The 25,278-nt window shown below is 42.9% G+C and overlaps 1 protein-coding gene across 6 annotated transcripts in view; it reads right to left on the bottom strand.

Annotated features, from left to right (window-relative positions):
* Positions 1-24,420, bottom strand: part of LOC131288654 (polypyrimidine tract-binding protein 2) — a 208,061-nt gene extending 183,641 nt beyond the window's left edge. For all 6 annotated transcript variants that reach the window (XM_058317806.1, XM_058317811.1, XM_058317807.1 and 3 more), the window contains exon 1: positions 24,344-24,420. The gene's annotated coding sequence lies outside the window, so the exon portion shown is untranslated. The remainder of the gene's footprint in view (positions 1-24,343) is intronic.
* Positions 24,421-25,278: the final 858 nt, after the last annotated feature.

The following is a 25,278-nucleotide window of genomic DNA, read 5'->3' as shown; positions in this document are numbered from 1 at the left end:
AAAAAATACCATGTTTACATTACCAGCCGACAGCTTAGTCGACTGTATTTTTGCATCATAAATGCATGTAAATTTTCCGGACAGAGTTTTCCACGGTTGTTACACACACTTCAACCACACTTAAAGCTTTGTTTTGTTTCCAATCCAATCAAAAAGGCCAGTTGAAAACTGTTCAACAAAACATCGCATCCAGTAATTGATTTTCCATCCAGCGCAACTAATGTCGCGTCATTTGGCTGGGAAATGGGAAAAGGGCTGCATCGACGGTGGGTGCTGAATTTTTACGTACTTCATTCGTGATTTTAGTTCCATCATTAACACAAAAAAAATCAATTCACCCTAACTCGTGTAACATGAAGCCATTCCACTACGGGCTTTTCCGCCCCATCGTTCTTTCTTTTAAGCCGCCACGCAACCACCGCTAGAAACACTCTCTCCCAAAAAGAACACCACCCACCCAGCAGCCATCAAAATTTATTATAATGATTATGGGTCATTTTTATTAGTATAATCGTCATTATTGTTACGATTTTCACGCGAACCGCTCCCCCTTGCCACTGTGGGCGCGCTTTGTTGTGTCGACGGGACGAAACGAAAAACCCCCGTCGAACCGGTAGGATGGTGGTGTCAAATTTCCCGCGGGAAATCCTCCGCGCCTCACGAAAAACGCGCGCGACTGAAGAAGATGACTGAAGTGGACCGGCTTTAAATGCCATCGTAAATGAAGCCCCCCCCCCCCCCCGCCAGTCTCTCGTCTCCCCTTTGCCACTCCATCCTGGGGCCCCCTTTGCAAATGCAAAAACTCTGGTGGGAAATTGGTTCAATTTTCATGCCACCCATCCCTACTTCACCTGCCACCAGGATTTCCTCCCATTAAACCGGGCTGGCCATTTTCTTTTCCATTAATATCAATCCGAGTAGAGTAGCGAGGTATTGGCTTCACTTAATTTTCCTTTCCATTTGCTTTTGTTCTCCCTTTTTTTTTCTCTGCTCGTTGATCCTTCGAAAGACGACCCTCTGCTATTTGTCGCTGGAAGGAGCGGAATGCACGGGGTGGGGGGGGATCGAATCACAATGATTCGACTGAAAATTTGCGCACCCTTCGCTCGGTGTGCGATAATCAAAACGAATCGCTTATGATTATGATTGACAAAAACGAACGAATCCCGAAAATACGGTGGGATATAATTTCGACGAACTGCGAGACGGGCGCATCATCTCATCTCTGCTCGGCTCGTTTACACAAACAAGAAAAGGATCGTTGGTAATGGGTCCCTTTTTTTTATTCGCTAACGAATGCCCATTTCACCGATGGAGTATTTCCACGACGACGGCGGAACCTATCCAGCGATTATGCACGTAGAAAAATGCACCGTTGTTTGAACACGTTTGTGCATCATCACCCCAAACGGGAGTTCTGTTGCGTCACACGTTGCACCGTGGGCCAAGAAGTGGAACAAAATGTGTGAACAAAAAACAATAAAACACACACTCTCTTATATGGCTACTGTCGGCATTCCAGCTGCTCAAACGAGCAGTTCACACTCCCCGTCAGAACCGGGCAACACGGTTGCAAGATAGTGCAGCATGTTGCACCCAAGCAGCTTCTTGTCGGGTGGGTTTTATTTCTGCTCCTTCTCAGAACCGAGACACCAACCAGACACACGCTGGTTGCAATCCACACGTGGTTATTCGACGCGGACGTGATGTTTGCCGGTTTATGGAGTCGTAAGGTGATTAGACGCTCGTATCAATCGGCCGTAAGCCACCGAAGCGTGCCCCCTCTCCAGAGAACGAAGATAAACGGAGCCGGTGTCGGTTGATGTTTCGCTAAACGCGTCTATGAATGTCTAACAGAAGAAGACAAAACTAGCAATATAAAACCATTTAAAGCTTAATTTAAAAAGCACACCTGGCAATTAATGTGATGTGTTATCAATTTTAAAAGCTAATTGTCATTTAATTTGTATGGTTTTGAAGCATAAATAACCAAACTTCCAACCGAGCACGCTCTCCAGATGTTTTATAAACGTATTTCAGTAAATTAAATATTCATTTAACATGCACGTTCAACGTGTAACATACTATGAACAACAAGAAAATAAATATTCATACTGTGTTGTTATTAACCGCTCAAATAGGCATTAAATTGGACAAAACATAAAGACATATTGAATAGAATTATGTAATTTTATTCAGATTCATGAATCTCAACGACTCTTTGCTTCGGCTTCGAGATTCATGAATCTTTTATTGAGAGATTTATGAATCCTCAAGATACATTCTTCTTAAAAGAACATAAAAGGGAAAGAGACAACTTTTTTGTCGTTTAATCCGCGAAAATGACAGAATCGTGAAAATTGTGAAAGATTTATGAATATTTATTAAGGTCTCGAAAAATTCATCAAAGTTGTAAGATTTGAAATCCAAAAGATTCATGAATCAACCTGAATGAATCTTAAATGAAAGACTCATGTGATTGAATCTCGCTTAGTAATTAATTTATTTTTAATTTTAATTAATTAAACAACCAAATAACAACATAATAGAATAAGGAACCAAAAACACCGAACCGAATGATTCATCAACTACGTTTAGCGATATTTATTGACTTCGATTGATTGACGGACCCTTGTCCTGCGATAGTGTTGCGCCTTGATGGAGAATTTATACCTCACCAACATCCTCTGGCCGCATGACCTAGCTCGAAAATGTGACATCCGAAAGACAAACTCCAACAAATCAATTAACGACATTAAATTGTCGTCTCAAGGCATTACAGCTTAGTTCTTGTTCCACGTCAAAGTAGACACAATTCACCGAATGATGGTTCCTATGGATGAATCTCTTCAAAATCCAACGTCAGATGCTGTTACAGTGAAGATACAGTAACGATTGTAAGGACTATCCTACCTAATGGAAGATCTTAAACTTGCCATCTGAGGCTCGTTGCGAACATTGAACCAAGATCGGCGAAACATTCGACAATGTCGGGGAAACAGTGGACTAAATTCATTTAAAATTTAATCCACCAGCACCTCCTCCTCTAACGGAACCAGCGAACAGTGCAGTGCAAAGTGAAAAGACTTCTAAGACGGTGGCAGGTAGAAGTTTGCATCTCGCTAGAGTGATAAATTCATTAGTCAAATGAATTCACGCAACCCAATTAATTACGGTGATAATTAATTCAAATTTATTTGTCTAACACCACGCAAAACAGTGCGCGCAAGATGCCGCAGCGAAGGTGCGACGACGTTTGCAGGGAACAACGGGTTCGCGGTTTCGACGACATTTTCCAGCACCGAAAAGACCGATGGTCCTCGGGTCCGGGAGGGTAGTGGCCGTTCACGCGGCACTCCCAGAAGTTCACAATCTTTTCCAGACATCGTGGGCGAACGGATTTTGCCGAAACGTCACGTGCGCCAGTGCGAAACTGTGCCACCCGGAAAATGATTTCCCTCCCGAATGACCTTGAGACCGTGAACTGCTCGGGGAGGGAATGGATCACGTAACGGATCGTACCTGCTATCAAAAAGGGCTCGAAAAGTCACGTTCCGCCAGCAAGGCACAAAACAACCTATTTAGGTTTACCCGTCGGGGAATTCATTCTCGAGCAGAATCATCATGTTGATGAGTGCCATAAAGTTTAAAAAATAAATCAAAACAAGTTATAGGGTAAATGAGAAGTTTGAAATAAAAGGGATTCAAAAGTGAACGCAATGTAAATTTAAAAAATTGAACAAATGCATGAATCAATAAATCTACGATGATTTCAAAAAAACAGTTGGAGATAAATTCAAAGAATATAAAGCATGTTTGAAAAATAGAAGCCTTGTCAGTGATAGGTTAAATTATTATAAAATAAATAAATCCAATAATTTAAAAAATAAATAAATAATAGAACACCTAACTAACGAAAAAATCTAACTCAAGGTACCACACGTGTGTAAAAAGGTATTCTCTTATGGCACAACAAAAAAGCACAATACAGAACGTTGCCTCCTCAGTTCTGTCTTACGAAGAAAAGTTTGCATAACGTCATTAGCTGCGGAACATTTGATTCCGATAACTCCATTAAAATTCCGCGACCTACGAATGCAAGCCAGTAATTCGCCTTCGAACCCCGCAGGCACAGCATTAAGATAGACATCATCAACCCACGACATCATCCGTCGGCGGTTCTCTTGCTCCGGACACGACAAGCCAACATCCTTGGCCTACCTTCATTCTTTCTCTCTCTTTCCTTTGCTCAAAAAGCGGTGCATCTCCCGGCTCGCTTGTCATCGTGCGCAATGATCTAATCACACTTAAACTCGTGTAATTAATTGCTACACCATCATCGTCGCATAATGATGCGGCCTCATCGTCGCTCTTGTCACGAAACCAGCGCAGGGACAACGAACGAGGCACTTCCCCCAGTTTTGACGACCTCATGTCCCTGCACATCCACCATGCTGCACGATGCAACGGGCGTTAATCTATGCTGCACGCTTAGCGGCCACATTGTCACTTTCACCACCGTTTGCCGAAAAGGACACACGCTAGAGGGTTGCGAGGATGGTTTAGGGAGAGTTGGCACGCAGACGAACCTAATCCCACACGCAGGCAGCATCGAAGAGCGAGAGCTGAAGCTAAAGGGTTGCGTACTTTATTACTGGCTAGAACTTCTCCTCCGGAATGTGCTGTCCCTAGCGACGGCTGAGTGGAAATGTTGGACGTATTTTGCACACACGATACATTTGACAAACTACATGAGACGAGCATAGGTTAGTTAAGGAATCGAAACGCAACGGCCGCCTATTATCATTGAAGATGTTGTGTTTTTCAATGTACTTTTCAATCAATCCAGGGATGCGATCTATATGTGTAACGGAATGTTTCAAGTGATAGAGGGAAAGCTTCATCGACACAGGAAATGTTTACAGACGCAGTGGGGAACTGTGCAATCATACAGGAGAATATGACATAAAGCAAAGGGAACCGTGCAAATCCACCGGAGAACTTTGCAATCGGTTTCTTGTTAACGTTATGAAACGTTTAAAAAGCGTTGTTTTCTTCCAAAAAAGTGTTTTCCAATTAAAGTACAAAAACATTCTCATTTCACCTTCACCTTCTTTATTTCGAAATGTTATGATTCTGTCAAACAACAGCTCCATCGTAGTAAACATGAAATGCCGCTTCAATGGGTAACATTCGATGCGAGGTTCTCCACGTTTACTGTACCGAATCAGTTGCTTGGCAAACGAGTGTAAACTTGTGGATGTAAAAATCGAAAGAACAAATTTTAATTTAATTGATAGACGAGTATAAATACACAGTAATTATCAAATCAAAGCAAAACAAACAAATTACAACAAATGACAATTTTTGTGAGGATGACAACTTGCTCCCCTGACTGGTTGCAAAGCTCCCCGTTTGGTATGCACATTTCCCTTAGCTGTCTGACACATTCCCCTATTTGATTGCAATGTTCTCTCTATCGATTGAATTTATCCCCTGTGCATGTGTAATGTTCACTGTACCTATTGAAACATTCCGTTATATCGATCGAAACCATGTACGATGAACATTAGACGCCGACAGATTTTATAGTGCGTTGAAACATGGATTCTGCTTCCGTTACGTATTAAAGAGCCAATACTTTTGCCTTAATCACAAAGCTGAATTTTCAAACCAGTAGGGTGTGAATGTGTAAAACACCCGGAAAAATAACCCAGAGAAATCACCCGTCCCTTTGCATTACTTCTACTCCCCACCGGCTGATGTCGAGGTGATTTCAATATGGTTCCTTGATAAACTTCCGGCCCCATACTGACTCGACATCCGGTGACTTCCCGGCAGTGGGCGAGAACAAGCCGTTTCAGCACAAGCAATCACAGCACCACCGCGACCCCGAGACGCAGTCAAAAGACCAGCGCACTACACAGAGCCAACGGTGATTGTCTGTGGTGATGAGAAAACAAATCCAGCCGGCCACACACACGATCACGTAAAATAAACCTCAAGCTCGAACAGAAGAGGGGGCTTGCAACAACTACGACCTGTTGATCCTTTTCCACCACCGACGGAAATGTCGGAAAACCTCCTGAAAACGAACAAATATGCCACTGGAATCGCACCCGAGCTGGTGGGAGGGATGGGTGGGCCTAGAATGGTTCCGTAATTGTCTTGTAGTTTGGTCGGAAAACGCAAGCTAAGTAAAAAAAAAAGACAAGCAACACAAGAACCTGACACATAACACTTCGCTATAACTGATATTGCCCTCGCGTATGCACACGCCTGGTTGGGTTCTTCGCCCCTACCGAAGAAGCAAGCGGTCGGGACGAAATGAAACAATACAGCACGAATAGTGCTTGCGGAAGCATAGACAAGAAGCACGTTAGACGGTGGCTCACTCCAGCAGCATAAAAATCCCGCCCACCGTAACCCCCCAAGCGTTCAAGAAATCATACCCGGGTATTCTTCTTCGCAAAGCGCAACTAACCATTCCCCTCATTCTCCTCCTCCCGCTGCATAAGTGGCCGTTATCACGTAGGGTAGGCGAATGGAAAATCACACAAAATGTTTCACCTCCACCCACCCCTCCAGTGGAAAATACGTTCCCATCCGTGAGCACTCCTCGTGTAGCTTGTTTTCCTGCCGAAGCAACAGGGTGCACAACGAACAATGTGTCTCATTGCGACGGTGACAAACGTTAGGGGGCGAGGAAAAGGGCGGAAGGGTGACTCTCCCATGAATTTATCTAGAAAATGATGACAATTTATACTGCTCTCGTATTATTGTTATTACACTCTTTTCAAGGATAATTGAACGACATAGAACGACATTTTGAGCTTGTGAAACGAAATTCAACTTCGATTTTTTCCTTACCGAGTCGGTTACTTCGAAGCTCCACAACACAGTTAAGAAAATTTAAATCAAATTTTCACACAAATCATATTAATGTGTTGCAAATCATCTTTATTATAGCCATTGCCACTAAATTCACAGGTCAAAAACAGGTGGTGTTGTGTCTAAGACAACAAGCTTTGAAATAGTACATCGCCTTTTGTCTCTCACGCATCTGAGTTTGGCTCTAAAACATCAGCTTTTGTATCTTATCGCAATCACTTTGATCACAATGAAATTTTATATTTTAATAGAACATTTTTTGCACTACACCGAGCTAGTGGAATGAAGAAGAGGTACATCAAAAAATTAGAAACATCAAAAGATCGTCAACAAATATATAAGATTTGAACAATCTTCAAAAATAAAGAAGTTAGAGTGTGTCAAAAAGAGCTGTCGAAATGACCATTCGGTAAAGATTCCAAAGCAATGTATTCTAATATTGAAAAATGTATGCTTTAAAACTAATTTGTGTCTAGTACCATGATTTTATTTTACCAATGTTCGAGTATATTTTTGTTTGCGTATTTGAAGCGGGGAATTCGGCGACATAAATTTATTTTAATGGCTGCTAAACGTCACTTGTTTGGATGTTTACAATCACTGCCGTATTTTTTAATTAGTATCGTTGCCTCATTTCCTTGTTACAGGCAGTGTTATAAAATATTTTTTAATACAACAATAATATTTACATTCATTCTAAATAACCAAATTTTTAGATAGAAACAAAATTGAAATCAAGTGACAAAACCAGGTGAACACGAGACAAAAGCTAATGCATTAGGGACATCAGTTTATTGTGTGGTGTGGTAACGACTGTTATGTATCGGGTTAAAATGTTTACGAAGTCTCTGTTTTACCATTTGAGATTCAAGTTTATGAAATTGAATCGACCAGATAAGGACTGTGCCGTAAAATGTTCTTGCCGCGCCCATTTTCCGTTCGCTCCAGTGATATTTTCCTATCTGGTTTTTCTTCTCGCCAACCACAGTAAAAGATGGCACGGGGTCGTGAATCCTGCTGATTTCCTGCCTTCGTCTTGTGAAGCTCCTAAAGCACAAGCCTATTCTACCGTCGTCGTCCTTCTTTTGTTACCACCCTGTCGTATGGACACGATTTTCCCAGCAGGGTTTTGTTGTTTACCTTCACTCAAGTTATTATCTTGTAATGCTAGGGCACACACACACACACCAGTTCGGAAAGGGGACGTTTTTCCCACCTATTGTAGAGTTTCTTTGGCGATCTTTACCGTTTATCGTCGCTTTCAGAATGGATCCAACTTGCGGATGAAACCGCGATAGAATCTCTTCTTGCACGGAAGCAAAAAGCGAACCATGATGTGCTTATTTTTTGTTGCTTCAGACTTCAGCCCCAAAGGCAGTACCGATGCAAACGACAACGACCGAAGGAAAATCCCTTCTCACCGTGCACACAAGTGCACAACGAAACTGCATGCAGTGCACCTGTGTTTCGCCATCTTGTGTCTTCCGCGTCGTGTTTCGTTTCGTACTCGAAACACGATTTTCATTACGGCAGATAACAGATTTCTGATGGTTTTCTATTATTTTATGTTATTATAGGAAAATTGCAGCGAGGGAGAGAGAGTGATAAAAAGCAATGGGTGGAAATGGATTGCCCCCGCTATTTTGCCGTACCATATACGGTTTCCTTTAAACGCAAAGGATCAGTAGAGCAACCTGACAAGCTGACGTTTTTAGAGCCCCAAACAGAAGTTGACCGTTTGCCAAGGTGATGATGTGTCATTATTTTGCAGATGCTTCGAACGAAATCGTATTGCATCCGAGCAATTGTTACACATTTTTTAATGTTTCAAGTGCAGGAAAAGACACCATGCTAAGAAGGAAATTTCATTGTGATTTTTCATCGGTAGAGTAAAGATAAATAACAATCTTTTAGGATCGCTTAAAAATTTATGTGAACCCTTCTGGAGCCTGATGAACAGCCAATACCTCAACCAAAAATGTGCTGTAAATTGTTGAAAATCATCCAGATTGACTTACGAAATACCTTTGTCCGAGAGCACTCCATACAGGCAACATTTTACTTACCTAAAAAGAAAGGAAATAGATAGGAGGAATCGGTTAGAAATCACACAATTTATCTATATTAGTCGACAGGAAGGATTAATTTTAATGATGTTTCTATTTCAAATCACACTTCTTTGGATACTATGTAAATTTCGTACATATTCTTATAATTTAAAAATATGTTATCAAAGACATTTTTCAAACATGTTGCACGCTAAAAATCAAATAAAAACTAAAAGAATAATTTTCAAATATTACGATAAACTCAATATCAAATCGTTTGGAAATTTACTTTCTCAATTCTAATGCAAAACAAACCCCGTTGGGAATAGATTGTCCGCCCAAGCGAGAATAAATATTGTCTATACACGTGTGCGGCTAGTGTGTGTTCAAACCCCGCACACCCGATCATTGGCGCAAGGGCTAATCGTGCAAATTAGACACGCCAATAAAACTGACACATCTTTCACTACCGTCAATTAACTAGATCAGCCCGAACGAACGCCTCCGAGGGGCGAAGATTGATGTTTGAGGATGTGCATGGTGGAGAGGCGGGAGGAGGGAACTGACAGCAGTTTGAAAGGCCGTTGAAAACTGGCGACTGACTGGTGGACCTCACCCTCCCCTCACGCCGTTACAATCAATCAAACAACGGTGGCGTGCCGTTCCAACGGAAGAAAATTGCTCACCCACCATCTACCCCCAGACACACACAAATACAGAAATTTTTCCACCATTTCCCACGGATGAAAAGCAGATAGATGAATTAAGAAAAAAATGGGCGGTTAAAAACCGAGGAAGAAAAATAAATGGGAAAACATTAAGCATACTCCCCCTCTCTCTCGAGCGTGCGATGAGCGCAAACTAAATTTTCCACTCAAATGAACATCGGGGTAATTTGTCGGTGGAAAACGTCACGATTCTCGCCCACACCGCAGCATTCAAATACCTCTTTTTCACGGTGGAATTCTTTTTTTCCTTCCTCCGCAGGAAACAAAACCATCCCCTCGTGACCCCCGGCACTTGTTGTTAAAGATTAGAAACAAAATTGATGCAAGGTGACAGGTTTCATATCGGTACCGAAAATGACGCTTTTAAAAAGATTTTCCTTGGTCAATTAAAACTATTTGTTTATTTTAAAACCATGACGTCGCGTTACACAAGAAGGGGGAGCGAGAATCTGGTTCGAAAAATGACGAAACACTCACATTCCAGCGACGTGCTCGAATTGTCTCTTCCCACCACCGAGGAATGTTTTCACTCACGACACCATACCGATTCCATCATCCGGCGATAATGATAATTTATTTCCGGCAAACCGACACCAAACCGTCCGAAACGATCAACGGTGGTTCACTTGGGTTGGAGAAAGCGAAAAATGGACTCTCCACTCGCGTCCGTAGTTTAAGAATGGATCACCCGGTTGGCATGAAGGGAGAGGGAGGGGGAGGAGGAGGAGGGGATGCGTGCGGACCAGAAGTTGGGAACGACGATCGCAAAACTATTTTCGGGACACAAACCGATCACAGACGGCAGATACGAAGGACGCGAGCACCCGACCAGTCACGTCAGGTCTGGTTTCAATTATTGTCCACAAATAATACACACACATACACGTGCGCGAGGGGGCCAAAGGTGTCAACCGAAAGTAAAGGTGACGAGGAAGATCCCCGAAAGACGACGGGGCGTGTTGGCCCCCTGCCCACAGGACCATGTGTGTGTTGGCCGGGCCCGGAGGTTGAAAAGTGAAATCATAACAGAGGATAAATAATTGTCACATTTAGTCAACCCACGCGCGCGCGCTTTTTTCCGCGCACCGAGCACTTTTCCGAGCGCGCTCGTCAAACGTCTGTCGCGCCGGTTGCGAACTGGCTGACCGCCGCGTGCTACACCCACGTGTCGGGAAAATGTGGTAAAAATCAACGCCTCCCCGCGCCTTTTCGCCCTCTTCTTCTGATGTTTTTCCCCCACCGAGGGTTCCCACGGGGATCCTTTAAATGCCGGAAAGTGTTCTGCCGTCGCCGTAAACGTCGCACGCGTGATCTCCCCCTCTGCGAGCCATTTGGCTGATTAGGTTTTCCGACGTACAGCCGACGTCGCACGTCGGGAAACCACGCGGAAAACACAAGAGAGTGGTCAAGAAATGGGGAGAAGGTGGGCGCGGAAAGAAGGTACCTATTTTTAACCCTCCCTCTATCCCAAAAATCCCAACAAAAAAGAAACCAAAAAACATGTTTGCATTTGTCTCCCGGCGCAGCCAGCCCTTCGATGTGCGACTTTTGACAGGTTTGAAAATGCGAACATGGGCCCGCCGCGCAAGTTGTAGCCGTTATCCTACACCACACATCTGGTCGGAGAAAGGTAAGAGAGGTTAAACGATGCGGCGCAATGGTACAAACAACGCGGTGGAAACGCAACACCCCAATCCACCCACCAGCAAGTCGCAGCAAGTCGTATTGAGGTCAGTCTGGGATGCTTTGAGACAAGAAAAGGGAAAGAAACCCAAACGGGGGGAGCCAAAACATGCATTCCACATCCCGTTCGGCGGGAAGTCTATTTTTCAAAATTTAATGGGAGTTTGGTATTGGAATAAACTAATTCTTTGCGTGCGACTAAGAATGTCATGTTGGTAAGCATACGTCAAACAAGGGTTTTTCCGTAGGCTTCAGAAATTAATGGTATGAAAGTGGCAGCATTTAAGCACAAAGCTAATTTCTACCATTATACATTGGCAATGTTTTTGCTTTTCCTTTGATTTTATGTAGAGTGTGGTGGATGCGGGTTTCCTATTTATCGTCAAATTATTGATTCAAAAGGCTTCGTAACGAATTAAACAAAAAAAAATGGAAAACAATAATGATCGTTATCGTAAAAATACCATTACCTGTTAATCAACACGAAAATTTCAAGAGCCAATGGGAAATGCAGCTTACACAATTTTTTTGATACGCGTAATTTGGATGAGAGTTGAAAATGAGATAAAGAGATGAATTCCAATACAGATATCGTTTCAATCGCATGTTTTGAAATTTCTTCGAAGTTTCAGTTGTTTGTCAAATATTCGATGTAAATGCTTAACCCCTTCACAGTCTCAGATTTAAGAGATTTGAGATTTTAATGTGATTTAGATCAATACTGTGTTAATTTTTGTTCAATTTCATCGATTAGAATCGCATGACGCGTTTTTGAAGAAGATGCACTTAAAATCAACATCGCACAACAAAAGTAGAAGCAAAGCAGGCGACAAAAACTGCCCGACCCAAAAAAAAACTGTGAAGCGGTTGAAGGGCAAAACTATGAAAGGGTTTATTTATAAATGATCATGGAAAAAAATTAATCCCTCTCTTCAAAGATTTGTTTAATTTGAAAGTATGATTTTTAAAAAGTTACTGCCAATTTTGTTGGTTCTTAAACCGCTATGATAAATATGAACCATTTATGATGTTCTTATCAAAGTGTAGAATAAAACATTAGTAAAAGTTATTTGCATTCAACTTATGCACCTAGCATGTGTTTTAATCTTTTCCATCACCTAATCAAACCCAACACTACATATAACATGCTTTTACATGAACGATTTAGATGAAAATTCCAATGTTAATATTTGACACTTCATAATTTTATTTAAGGAATGAATGAGGCACTTAAAAAGTGATCCACCCCCTAGCCGCCCTACTATGCTAACCCATTCCTGGATTGAACTACGCATGGACATTCATCGGAAGACTACTAAAAATAACATTATGGTTTTGACTTTCATGCGTATCCTGTCCCTGTTTCTCGATTGAAAGCGATATTTCTTCACGTTATTAACGATGCTCTTTCAAATGTGACAAGAAATGGCATCACAAATTCGACCGGCGTATGCCAAGTGCTAAGGAAATGATCTGCTAGTCAATATCCTTCCCCATGAATAGCACCGAAAACTGTACAAAAATGAAACAGCATAAAACTCCAACAAACGTCAAACGGGGAACCGTTCGCCCTACCAGGTTCAAATATCAAAGAAGCGTCACTGAAACCAATCCAATCTCCTTCCAACCGTTCAATGAAAGCAGAACGATCCGCCACCAACGGAACCAAACGAAAGATCGACGCATGGCATGGCGCAGCAGCCGAGTGGAAGCGGAGGAGGGGACAGGAAATTGGTCATAAAGCTGATTACTAAAGCGTGTCGTGAAAATCGAATTTCTCGCATCAGCTAAGCAAAATGGAGCGGGCCAACATCGAGGGAAAAAGGAAACGATTTGCACCGACAACGGACTTCGCGCTCTAGGAGGAAGGGAAGGTTTTTGACGTGTTCAGCGACGACGTCTTGGCTTTGGCGAATGCAAGCCTCATGGTGAGCCGGCTGTTGGAGGTGATAAATTTGTATGCAAACACACACATTTTTAACCGATTAGCATTCATCTTCGATAAGATGACACTAGAACGAGCGATGTCGTTACCCATCATGTTTCCATAACAGCAACGATATTTTATCTCGCTTAATAGCATGTTCATATTTCTTGAAGATGGTGTAAATCTACCATTTATGCTCTGCATGATATGTTTTTCTGACTGATTTAATGTTTCGACCATTTTATCCAACATAAAAATATCACTAACTTTTTTTTAACAACCCCTTCATCAATTCATCGAAAATACGATTGCGAACCAGAGGCAGTGGACGTCTCAGCAATATATTTTGGTTGTATGCACATCAGCTCAACTGTTTTATGCAGCACATTAACGGATCGAACAATGTCATGTCATTCAGCACCTGCCTGCGCCTGAAGGGCTAGTACCTCATAAATTTTTCATACCTCTATTATTTCATGGGCATTTTTTTGTATGAACCAACAACAACCGCAAATAAACAAACCCATTTTTATGTTAAACAAGTTTTTCTCCCACTAAAAGGTCACGCGTGAGAAAATTCGTCGCCTGTGAGCTCCGGATGGCTCAATGGAAAACAAACTCAAAGCTCGAAAAATAAAAACCATCTTCACCATAACGTCAGACGAGCCGCCGTAGGGGAATGTGTGGCAAGATGCCCCAGTAGGATGATAAAAAGCACCATCTTATTTAAAGCGGAATGAAGCCATTTAATAAAAATTAAGTGCTGGAATCTGTTCTTCTTGGCGTATCAAATACATCCTATGTGAATTTTATAGCTCTAAAATAATATTTAACAGAGAAAATAGATCAAAGCTAATTATGCTTGAAATTAAAATAAAATATTGCAATCGAGAAGAAATTTAGCAGGTATCTCAATATGTTTCTTGATGAATACTGAAAAGAATTCAACTCATAAGCGTAATATTTTAGTTGTGGAGATAAAATTTAAGACATCCTCATCATGGATCAATATGCAGCAACATGTGAGGTAGAATGCACTACTGGAAATGTTAAGAAAAATGCTCAAGTATTGAAACTTTTTCAATATGGCACTGTTCCATACATTTAATTATAAATTAACTTAAGGTTGTATGTATGTTACATTCACAACGCACATATGATTAATTAGCGACGTTTTATGTGGAGACCAGATTTCTTCACATAATTAGTCTAAGTTGTATGGAAACTGAAGATACTTAAAAAATATCAAGTATCGATAAATAACATTAATTGAATAATTATTAACGGGGCGCGTACTAACCCACTGTTACGCGTAGTAAAAAGTATTCAAAGAAATCGGCCTCCTTATTATAATCTGGAAGTTTAAATAACGTTTTACTAGTTTTTAGAAGTAGAAGAGAGACTGAAGAATAGATAGATGTTTTGGAATGTTTTTCTTGAATGGACGGCGAGGAATACTATTTTTCAGCTTAAGCGGGGTATATTGCCTCACACTACCTTTTGTCGGTTGTGACCGTCGAGTTTCGCGAAATGGATGAGCTCATGTTTCACGTTTTCATTACGTGTGTCATATTTTGGTCGGCGGCCTTTTCTTACCATTTAATAGTACGATACCCCATTCCAACCCAATTTTGCATATTCTCCCCCATCCTCTAACGCAAACAAGCGCCTATGGAACGAATGCTAGTCCAACGGATTCAAAACCCACGATTGAGTTCCATGAAGTCATACATCAAAGGAATCATAACCAAAAGTCAACACTCATGTCGACCAATCGGAGGATGGAACACGTACCAAAGCGAGACCATTTTTCAACCGGTTGTTTTCATCCCTTTTCGGAGTAGTAGAGAGTAGGGGGAGAAGTAGTAATGCAGTTCCTTTATTTTTCTTCTCGCCCGTTTCATCATACGCCATATTTCACGGAGAGTTCGCGAACAAGAGGCAATGGTTTATTGGCGTTTGCTCGCGCGCTACACGCCAACGTTCATCGCGCAATACGGGATTCGGTTTTCGTCCGGTAGCCTCTCTCCCGCATGTCAGACACAGAACGCCGGTGTGTGGGTATGTGTGTGGAATATAATAATTCAATTTATACACGATTTGCTTTCATTTGAACCATGTCACTACCCAGTTAAACGACTTTCTTTTTTCCGTTTCATCTGCACAGGTTTGTTTGTGCCTTCGTTGGAACATGAACGCAACTCGACAAAGATGAACGGTGACCGGCCAAATTTGGTCCATTTAGGTTACGAGTTATGCCATATTTGAAGGCATATTTTTGTGTGTGAAAAAGGAAAATAGTGACAAACGACTCAACAAAGCATAAAAACCATGCTTTGTAATTCAATCGACTTGCTGTTATTCAATAATGATTAATTTGAGCAGACTGAACAGGATTCAGTTTACGATATGGTTATTTAACACGAATAAAACAGGAAGAAGGTATGTTATAAATATTGGTCAAAATCCCGGATTACTTGAAACCTGTCAGAAATGCAAAATAAACCCATCCGTTTTACCTGATTTTAAAAACATTATAAATTTCCTTCACACAACAATGCGCAGCGCCCCGTACAACAAAACCAGGATCCGAAGTTGCATAATGCTTACATTCTGCTATTCATTAAACGGCATTTGTTTCCTCGAATAATGGGGAAGCCAAATCAACTGTGATTAATTGCAATCTTACCACCGTAGGCAAAAGTCTCGCCACCGAACTTACCCGTCTATTTCAAGCAAATTAATCCTCCCCAAGGGTGTGTTGTTTTTTGGCAGCCTAAACCCACGCCAGGGTGCCCTGCTGCTGCTGTTCCTGCGGGCGGCCGTTATGCTTCTCCATTATGCGTCCCACATGGGGGGAAAGAACGATGGGGGGGGGGGGCGTGTGTGACGTCGTGTACCACCAAACAAATTCCCGAACGCCAAAAGGTGGTTCGTGGCGGGACAAACTGTGCACCCCCGTACAAACCCTCCCCTTCGGCGACGCCGGTTTTCCCTCCTTTCCGGGGTGTGTGTATGTGTGTGTGTCATAAATAATGGTTTATTTTTAGTCGAAATCATCACTTCACAGCCTGCAGGCGGATGGAGAGGAAGCCGCCAACAGGCAGAACCCCCTATCCGATCGGGCCGGGTTTGGTTGTTTCGAGATGGTGGGTGGGGATAGGATGAGGGGGATGTACTCTTCCTCCATAATCCCACCCAAGCTCCATTTTGCCAGACTCATCAACTCTGTTGTCACGACTCGTGTGCATCGACAGCGGACGTGTGCAACTTTCTTCACATCCAATGTGGTCGGAAAGGGGGATGCAGACGTTGGTGGGGGTGGTCGGGAGGTGTCGTCGTGTGCTGACGCTGAACACTCGCGAACTTAATGGCAAATCGGCAAGCTCGGATGGAGCGCCGCACTCTGGTGTTCATTCAACAAGTGCCACACACTGTCGACGGTGCAGCAATAAACGTGCCGAAAGACATGGCGGTGACCGCCGGCTGGTGGACGCGAGGACGCGGAACAGGGAAGTTGCCGGAGGTCACTGGCGCACTGCTCTGCGGACAAGAGTCTGTGTCGCGTTTTGCAAAAGTCCTACGGTATGGAACCGAAACCGAGCGCAACACAAACATCAACGAGCGAATTGATCTCTCTGGTGAACTAATTCCCAACGGACAAGTCGAGTGTTTATTTCCAAAAAGTTGGCAAAGGAGAATGAAAGAATAAACTTAGATCGGTCATTAAATGAAATTTGTTTACAAAACCAAAGAAAATTGAAAATGTACAACATCAGATACTAAGGATTGATTGATACCATTCGAAAGAATGCTGCATTGAATTGTGCCAAAGTAGTCAAGTTTAACCTGGCTGTATTTGACAATATGTATTCACTAGCTTGGCGCCCCGGCGTTGCTCGGTGAGGAAAGGATTGAGAAAAGTATTATGGTTTTGACTAATACTTGAAAGATATGTTTGAATTTAATAGTTACAATAACGACATATTTAAAATGTTTGATATTTCATCAATTTCCCCTTGATGTATAAACCTTAGGGTAACTATGTTGGATACACCTTGACATTTGTTTACATACTTGTTTTGTCTGTGTTAGTAAAACTGAGTTTAAATTGTAAAATTTAGATGATTTTATTAAAAAATAGTGATCAAACAAACCTTCAACAACATCTGCAGTACTTAAACTTAATGTGTGAAAAGTTTCAGAAGCGACGGGTCAGTTTTGGTTGAGTTTTTAGTGTACATAGAACTCCATACATAAAAAAAAAGCTAAAATATGTAGTAGATTGGATTGACTCTGGTGAACTGAGAGGCCATTATCTATGGATGAAAAAGTTAGTCAAATTTGCCTGTTACCAGTTATAGATCAAATAAGTACTTTTTGAAAAATATTTAAAAACCTTATCATTAGTGTTGAACCTTTAGGCGAGATTCAGTCATATGAATCTTTCGTCAAAGATTCATTCAGAGCGATTCATGAATTCGAAATTGAAAACATTGATGAATATTACGAAACCCTTATGAATCTTCATGAATCTTTCATGGATCTTATACGAATCTTGATGATTCTTTCATTGGCGTGGATCACACGAGCAAAAAAAAATAAAGCGGAGTCTCTCTACCCATTTTTTGATCTTTAGTTTTCTATTCTTTGATCATTGATGAGTCTCTCATTGAAAGATTCATGAATCTCTAAAACGAAGCAAAGAATCATCCAGATTCATGAATTTGGAGCGTTGACCTTACCGGATTTGAATAAAATTTGGTGTTTTGGCAATATTAGAATATAGTAAAAAGTAAAATCGTAGCGAGCGCGGGGTTTTAGAACCATGAATTTTTTTAATGAATATTAGAAAGTTGTTTGGACCTATGAGTCCACAATCTGTCAATTTTGACAGAAAACAATAACAATAATCAGATAACAATTTCTATGTCCTGTGTGTTGAATATTCAAATAATATGTAGAATGAGTATGAACGGTGGCTTGAGCACCACGACTCGATGAAACACGGTGTATAATTCTACAGAACTGCAATGTTGCAAATTTTTGGCTTTACAAACACCCGCGTCTGAGACACCGGTTTTAACACATGTTTTTCTCCTGGACCAGGGCCAACGTTGGCGGCTTTACATCTTTATTACCCGTATCGAGCGGCGGAAAAACGTCGTGCGATCTGCGATATTTTCCTTCCCAGCAAAAGGAAAGCAAACACACGTCGGTCTAGCAGCGACGACGCCTGGTCTCAATTGCCGTTGGAAGCTAAATAAGCAATAGCCGCTGGATCTTGGCAACCTACAGTTATTGCAGTTGAAGATGCAAACGTGGCGTAGATGAATCCTTAGCGAATAGTCTGTTTCTCTTTTGGAGTGACATTTACTGCCGTCATGTTTAAATGTTTTTGTGGTCCCAATGTATGAAGTCATTCCGGTTCTTAAATTACCCTGCGAAGCGGCACCGTTTGGTAGCTCAACTGTGTCGCCTCAGTTTAGTTTGCGCCCCATATGAAAAACTATCAAGAAAACAAACACAATTTACTTGGGAGGAGTATCTTCTCTTCATTCGTTCTTGAGAACTATTTCATACGCAACGACTTCAGCTGTCAACACCCACCGCTTTCTACAATTCAGGCGCAATGGTGTACCCTATGTCATCGCCAGCTCGATGTGAGCCTCACGGAAGATACTCCACCATCGTTACTGCCTTCAATTAACAGCCACTTAACGAAGCGGCCATCAAAAGTTCAACGTCAGCGAATTCTGTTCCATCTCGCTTCTGTTTGCCGCAGCCAAACATCAACCCTCCCGAGCTCTGTTCATTCCGAGGAACCACGAAAAATCACACTAACACACACACACACACACGAGGTTGAGGCGCAAGAGTAAAGATCAAATAGAACGGGTTCTGGAAATTTCGCAACAACTTTCGCGCGATCTGTGCAACTCCTCTATCGATCATCGGGAGTCTGGAGCTCGTAGGCCGGAAGCGTATGGGAGGGAGAACTTGCAGAAGTAAGAGGGATTTAGCAAATCAAAAAAAGCAAAATCGGTTCGCTACAGATGAAATGAACGGATTAGGAGGACTAGCCTTCAGCCCAGGGCCTTAACAATTAACTCCTCGCGAGCAGCTGCAGCATATAACAGGATAAATGCGACTTAATAACCTTCTCCGCGTTCCGCAGTTAGCAAAAGTCTTCGGCTAAAGAAGTGCGCACTTAGCGTGGCCTTAAGCGTCGCGGTGGTTCTTCTTCTTGTGCGCGTCTCACGAGCCGTGTGGCCGTGCAGCTTTTAAAGACCCTTCCCACCTCTCCTTCGCGCCAGCAACCGACTCTTGGGATCCTCGAGGCCGAAAGAGCTCCACACGTAACCAAGAAACTTGTTTCCAGCGACTCAAAACAGCACACGCGATCCACCAAGCTCCGGCCGGCATCGGCTGATGCTTTTGCGCGAGGGTGCAACAGAAAAAGGAACCGATCAAGTTCGGCCCCGAGAAACCGAAACGAACTCGAGAGGTGCGGGACACGCGCGGCAATCGGCGAAGGGAAGCGGTTAACCTTGAAAAATGTCTTCTTCATCTTGAGGCCGCGCTTTTCAGACCGTCTGGGATAGCTCACCACTGGTGGCAGCAGCAAAAGGCCACCATCAGCCACACCGCCACACGCACACACTGGACCGTGGTCCGCCATTGACCGCATTGACGGGCGCTTTAGAGTGGGGTAAGCTTTTTTCATGCCTTGACCATGGAGCGAACCTCTTGTCTGTGGTTAACAAAAAACCCTGTGACCGGGGGGTTGGCCAGTGACAAAGCAGCGCAATTCACCAACGCTCATCTGGCTGACCAATACTAGAGCAGGTAAAGTCGTCGATGAGCAAGGGGTTTTCCTTAACGTTCAGAGTGACCTCAGCATCGCAAAACACAACCAATCTCTACTCTCTCCTCCATCGTCTGGAAAAGGGATAGAAATCGATCAATTATCAACCGAACATACCACGCACATGGTGCATTACGCCATCTTGGAGAACCTTCTTCCGAGGTCTCAACCAACTCGTGAACTGCAAAATTGACCACCGCGGGGAAAGGCGGAAAACCCAAAAAACCAACTACCAAACAGGTTTACACCACAAGCCGTGCGTGCGATTTTCGTTTCTGTGCTCTCGTTCGCGAAAAGTACACCTCACTGGCCACTTCCAGAGCAATAGGACAAAACACACACACACACACACGACGCGGACCTTGAACTTGACTTTTTTACTCGCAAAGAGCGAGTAGAGGAAAGAGTTGCATTGGAAGCCAGAAAACCTGAAAGGAAATTCGGCTAAAAGTGAAACTTGGGTCGCGACATTCGTCGGTTTTCAAATTGCACTGAGAGAATATGCAACTACAAGCAGACAGGCAGAGTTCGAAGTTAAATTGAACTTAACACGAAGGAAAACAGCTTTTTTCTTATAGTCTTTGATTTAAAAATACCCAAAATGTATTATTTATCAATTGAAAAGTACTGCGTACATAAATATATTTGGGCAACGTATCGTATGTTATATTCGGAGTCAAAATCTGAAATCTAACAACAGTTGTTTTGTTCATTATTGGATGAACATGTTCAATCCTAAATTAAATTTGTTATTTATAGAGCCCAACTTTTTCATGAGGATTTCATTCGTGTACTTTCCATAACAAATTCAAACAAATTCAAAAGTTATGGAAAGTTTTAAGGAACGGCGAACAGTGGATTAGTCAGAAGGAACCAGAGTTTTCGATTGTTTTTTATCAAAATAAGAGCATGAATAAACTAATATTTATCAAATTTGTTGAAAAAAAAGTAAAACTTGACTGCCCAGCCTACAGTAGCGGTCAACCAAACTATAATTTAAACAAGAATTTTCGTTCTGACAGGCTTATAATCTGCTGCATGCACTAGGAAACATATTAAAATTTCCTTTAGACGCCAATCCTGCGGCGACGAACCATTCTGAAACTGAAGGCGAAGATACAAATTCAAATACCTATAACTCCTAGATTACTCCTGTTTTTATAATAGTGTCAAAATTAATATGAAAGACGAAGGAAATGTTTGAAGAAACACCTCATTCTTTTTTCGTTATGAAACGATCAAGATTATCTCAGAATTTTACATTGAAATAGATAATATCCTGGAGATATCTTAGAGAGCTTTCATAAATTGCATGTATGAAATGTCAAACCAAAAGATCGGACTCTGAACCACTAAGCGGCGTGTGCAATTCTGCTTTGATGAGAAAAAAATAACCATCCAATTCCAATAAATTCGCTACCTCCGGAACTAAGCTGGATAATTATACAGCGCACTTAAAAACGTCGCCAGAAGACCAGACTGGAAGGTTTTATCGAAAGGTAAAGCCCAAAGGCACCTTTCGCGTTACGAATGGCTAAATACGCCTGGAGTCTCTCTACCATATAAACGACGTAGGTTCTATGATAATGACAGCTGTGCCTAAAAACATGTCAATATCCTTGACCTGCCTTGCGCGCCCGAGGGGTGAACTCCACTGGTGTTGTGTGACTATTTCCAACCGAAAATCATTGCATCAATGATTTCAATTTCCATACATTTGTATCGCCATCGACCCTCCCCTCGATCGTTGCCTTCGCTCCTGGTGTTGCTTTTCATTTCCTGGCAACTGGCAACGCTTACTAGACCTTCGCCTTGCCGCACACACAAAAACACACCTCCGGCAAACGAAAGGGAAGTATCGTCTTCTTGGGCGTCTCCATCGTATCCGCCAGCTAGACCCCCGCCGTCCGTCTTCGGCGAGTGTGTCAAACGAGCTGGTTTTAAGCCCATCACCGTCATGTCAGTGTATCGTTACGGGGCCAGCCGGGAGAAGCCCGTGGCGTCTCCATTCACGACCCCGTGCGGCATGGAGCCGGCAACCGGCCGGCGATCACAATCAATTGACTTAATTAACATACACAAACACGGCGTCGTGTAGGCAAACACACCACCCCGAAAAGGAAGGACCAAGCGGCAACCACCAAACTCGAGGTCTCCCAAATCCGGAAGGTCGCGGGGTGCAGCCGGGGCGCCGTAGAGCATGTGAGCATGTTTTCGTGCGCACCATCGGTGGCAACCGGCACAACCATATGCACAACAGCACCAGCAGCAGTCGCGGTGCAAACACACAAACGACAAACCGTTCGCATCTCGTCATAGTTTATTAAAGTCAATTGAACAATAAATAAGTGAGGTTACCTCCCATCGGACGTTCCATCACGCTCCACCAAGTACGGGGCACAACGGCTCTACGCCACATGATCCACACACCGTCGCTTCGGCGATGGATGAGTGAATGCAAATATTCGCCTCACTAGGTGTTCTTGTGGATGTAATGGAGAAACGTCGCCATCGCTGCTTCTTCCACGGCTGTAAATACCAGCCCGTGTCGTGTCCCATGTGGTAATGTGCCACGGGTTCCCTTGACATCTGACTCTGGCCGTCGTTTTGCTGAGGCACACTACAAACCATCACATCACAGACATGCTATTCGCAAGGATGCCTTAAGGCGGAGAGTAGTACTGCGAGTCTATACCGACGAATTCCATTGCGTCATCGGTTGAACTTCTACACTCGGAGGGGGGATGTTTTGCACCTCACCCGGTGTTATATTATAGTATCACGCAACGCAACCAAACAAGTTGCGATGGAGCAAATTCTAATGATTTCACAACCCAACCCACCACTTCTCGGCTCTTCAACAAAACAATCACAGAACTAACAAACAAATAGGTTCCACTGTGCCCTGGTCCAATCGCCGTGAGGTACGTACGTCGTTTTCCGACCTACAATGACACAACCGAAGACAGTCGGTTATATCGCTAGCAAAGGATCCAACCCGAAGCTGACCAGCAATCGTTCAAGAGGAAGTTACGGGAAAACGATATCGGTGAAAGGAAATTCCAGATACCTTACCTATCCGAACCTCTTCCAAACATATCCAACAACAACAACAACCATGCACACTGACCTCAACTTCTTGGAGATCAATGCATCACCAACTGAGAACTCCCGAGGTTCAACCTTCCTACGTCGGGAGTTCCGACTATGGGTCGACGCATTCGACGACAGAAGGAAATTGGAAGGGTGACCTGCTCCTTCGCCAGTCAGTTAATCGAGCGTAACATTCACCGCTTCTACATGGGGAACATATTATTGTTCCCATTCGCCAACAATCGGGCGGTTGGCGGCTTGGCGTTATTACCGCCGCCCGTGACGCATGTATGCTGCACCGTCGACGTTACGACGGCATCGTCGTGTTTGAAGATCAATCACTGGCTGGCCTCACAAAACCTTCGTAACATGACTGAAGGTACATATGCACTGGGCGAAGGACGGGGCGGTACGGTTAATAAAGAATGTCAACTGTGTGTCATTCACTCGCTGGAACCGAGTGCGCAAAAGAACGACACGTCATTCACCATTGGACGTTTGTTTCGGACAATCACGCTACGTACGACGATTTCATTAGAATAGTTTCTGGTTCGGGTGTTCCAGTATTTTACATTCAATATCCCAACTTTCTCAATGTCTATTAGTGATAAGTATTATGATTCAGTGTGAAGTGAATCAATCCAAAGTGAGTGAGTTGGAATGGGGCCTTTCTTCCCTATTCTACCCAACTCTTTGGGTTTGACTGAAATACAAATCATTCTTTGTGAGCCAAACAATTCTGAGTGAGCCAAATCTTTTTAAATCAGTTAAATCCCAAATGAGCCAAAAATTCACTCACTCTGGCTCGGTTTGTACATCACTAGTGTATATGCATTTGTAATTTTGAGTTCACGCTCCTATCGCAAGAAATGAAATCAATTATTCAACTTCAAAGCTTCTATCCATCCCGGAATCATGTATTGTAAGCTCTCCTGAATTTAAGTTCTCAATCACACCTTTTCGTCATTTTCGTCATCTTCAGAACAAAATCTTCCAACACCACAAGCGGACGCTAAAGAACGCATGCCACGCAGTAAGCACTAAACAGCACGAAACCGGAGAAATGGACGGGGGGATATACAACAACTGAAAAAAATCTGCTTACCCAACGAATTTAAGATTGTTTGCACATAAATGTGCCCGCTCGGTGCGTGATTGTCTTGCTGCTTATTTCAAACCGTTTGCGATGAGAGCGTATCCCGGGATGTAACGCCCCGGATACCAATGTTTGTTCGGCTTCACGCAGTGTACACACCCGCGCAGGCCACGGGATTCACGCGGCCGGACTTCTTCCCGCACTCGGTTCCTTTTCTAGCGACTCTGGCTCTCCACCTCCCGTGAGTCTTCCGGAGACTCCTGGAACTGGGTGAATGTTGCTGATGTGTGATGTCGTGGCGGAGAATTCGTTTCCGTTCCGGCCTCCGCTGATACTTTCCGGTGCAGGAGTAGTCGGATGTCCGGGGAAGTGCGCTTAGAGCGTTTGGCTCGTTTGGGGTGTTACAGATATACACAAACACACAAACTCACAGGATAGACGGGTAACGGACTACGATAAGTTTCACCTAATACACTAACTTTTTTTTACACTTAGTAAGACGCTCTAGTCTTCATAAAATCGAACAAGTTTTAAACATAACAAATCTATCCCCTGCAATGCAACAACACTTTTGTAATGAAACTATCACACGCAAACGGTGGTAAAACAAATTTAAAGAATTGTAGTTGACCAGAGACACATTTCTTGAGTTATGAATTTTTAATCCACCATCTCGAATAAAAAATCACTCGCTTTATCCTCCTTGAACGCGTTTATCATCCTAGCTGTTTTTGTTCAGAAAGCCTATGATAATTGAGCAACAATCAAACCATACACACTCCTCACAGATTCTGCAGAATAACGCTGCTGCACATTCGATGTCTCGGGCTTAACTTCATCATCGCGGTATCGTGGAATTTTTTGGTGGTTATGCCGAAATACATTCACAGAAGCGAAGCCGAGCGTAGGATACACACCAAGACGCTGATCACGGCATGATGCAC

Source organism: Anopheles ziemanni, chromosome 3, assembly GCF_943734765.1.
Source record: "Anopheles ziemanni chromosome 3, idAnoZiCoDA_A2_x.2, whole genome shotgun sequence".
Lineage (NCBI taxonomy): Eukaryota > Metazoa > Arthropoda > Insecta > Diptera > Culicidae > Anopheles > Anopheles ziemanni.
The sequence above is the reverse complement of the archived record's forward strand: the minus strand, read 5'-3'. Positions and strand labels throughout refer to the sequence as shown.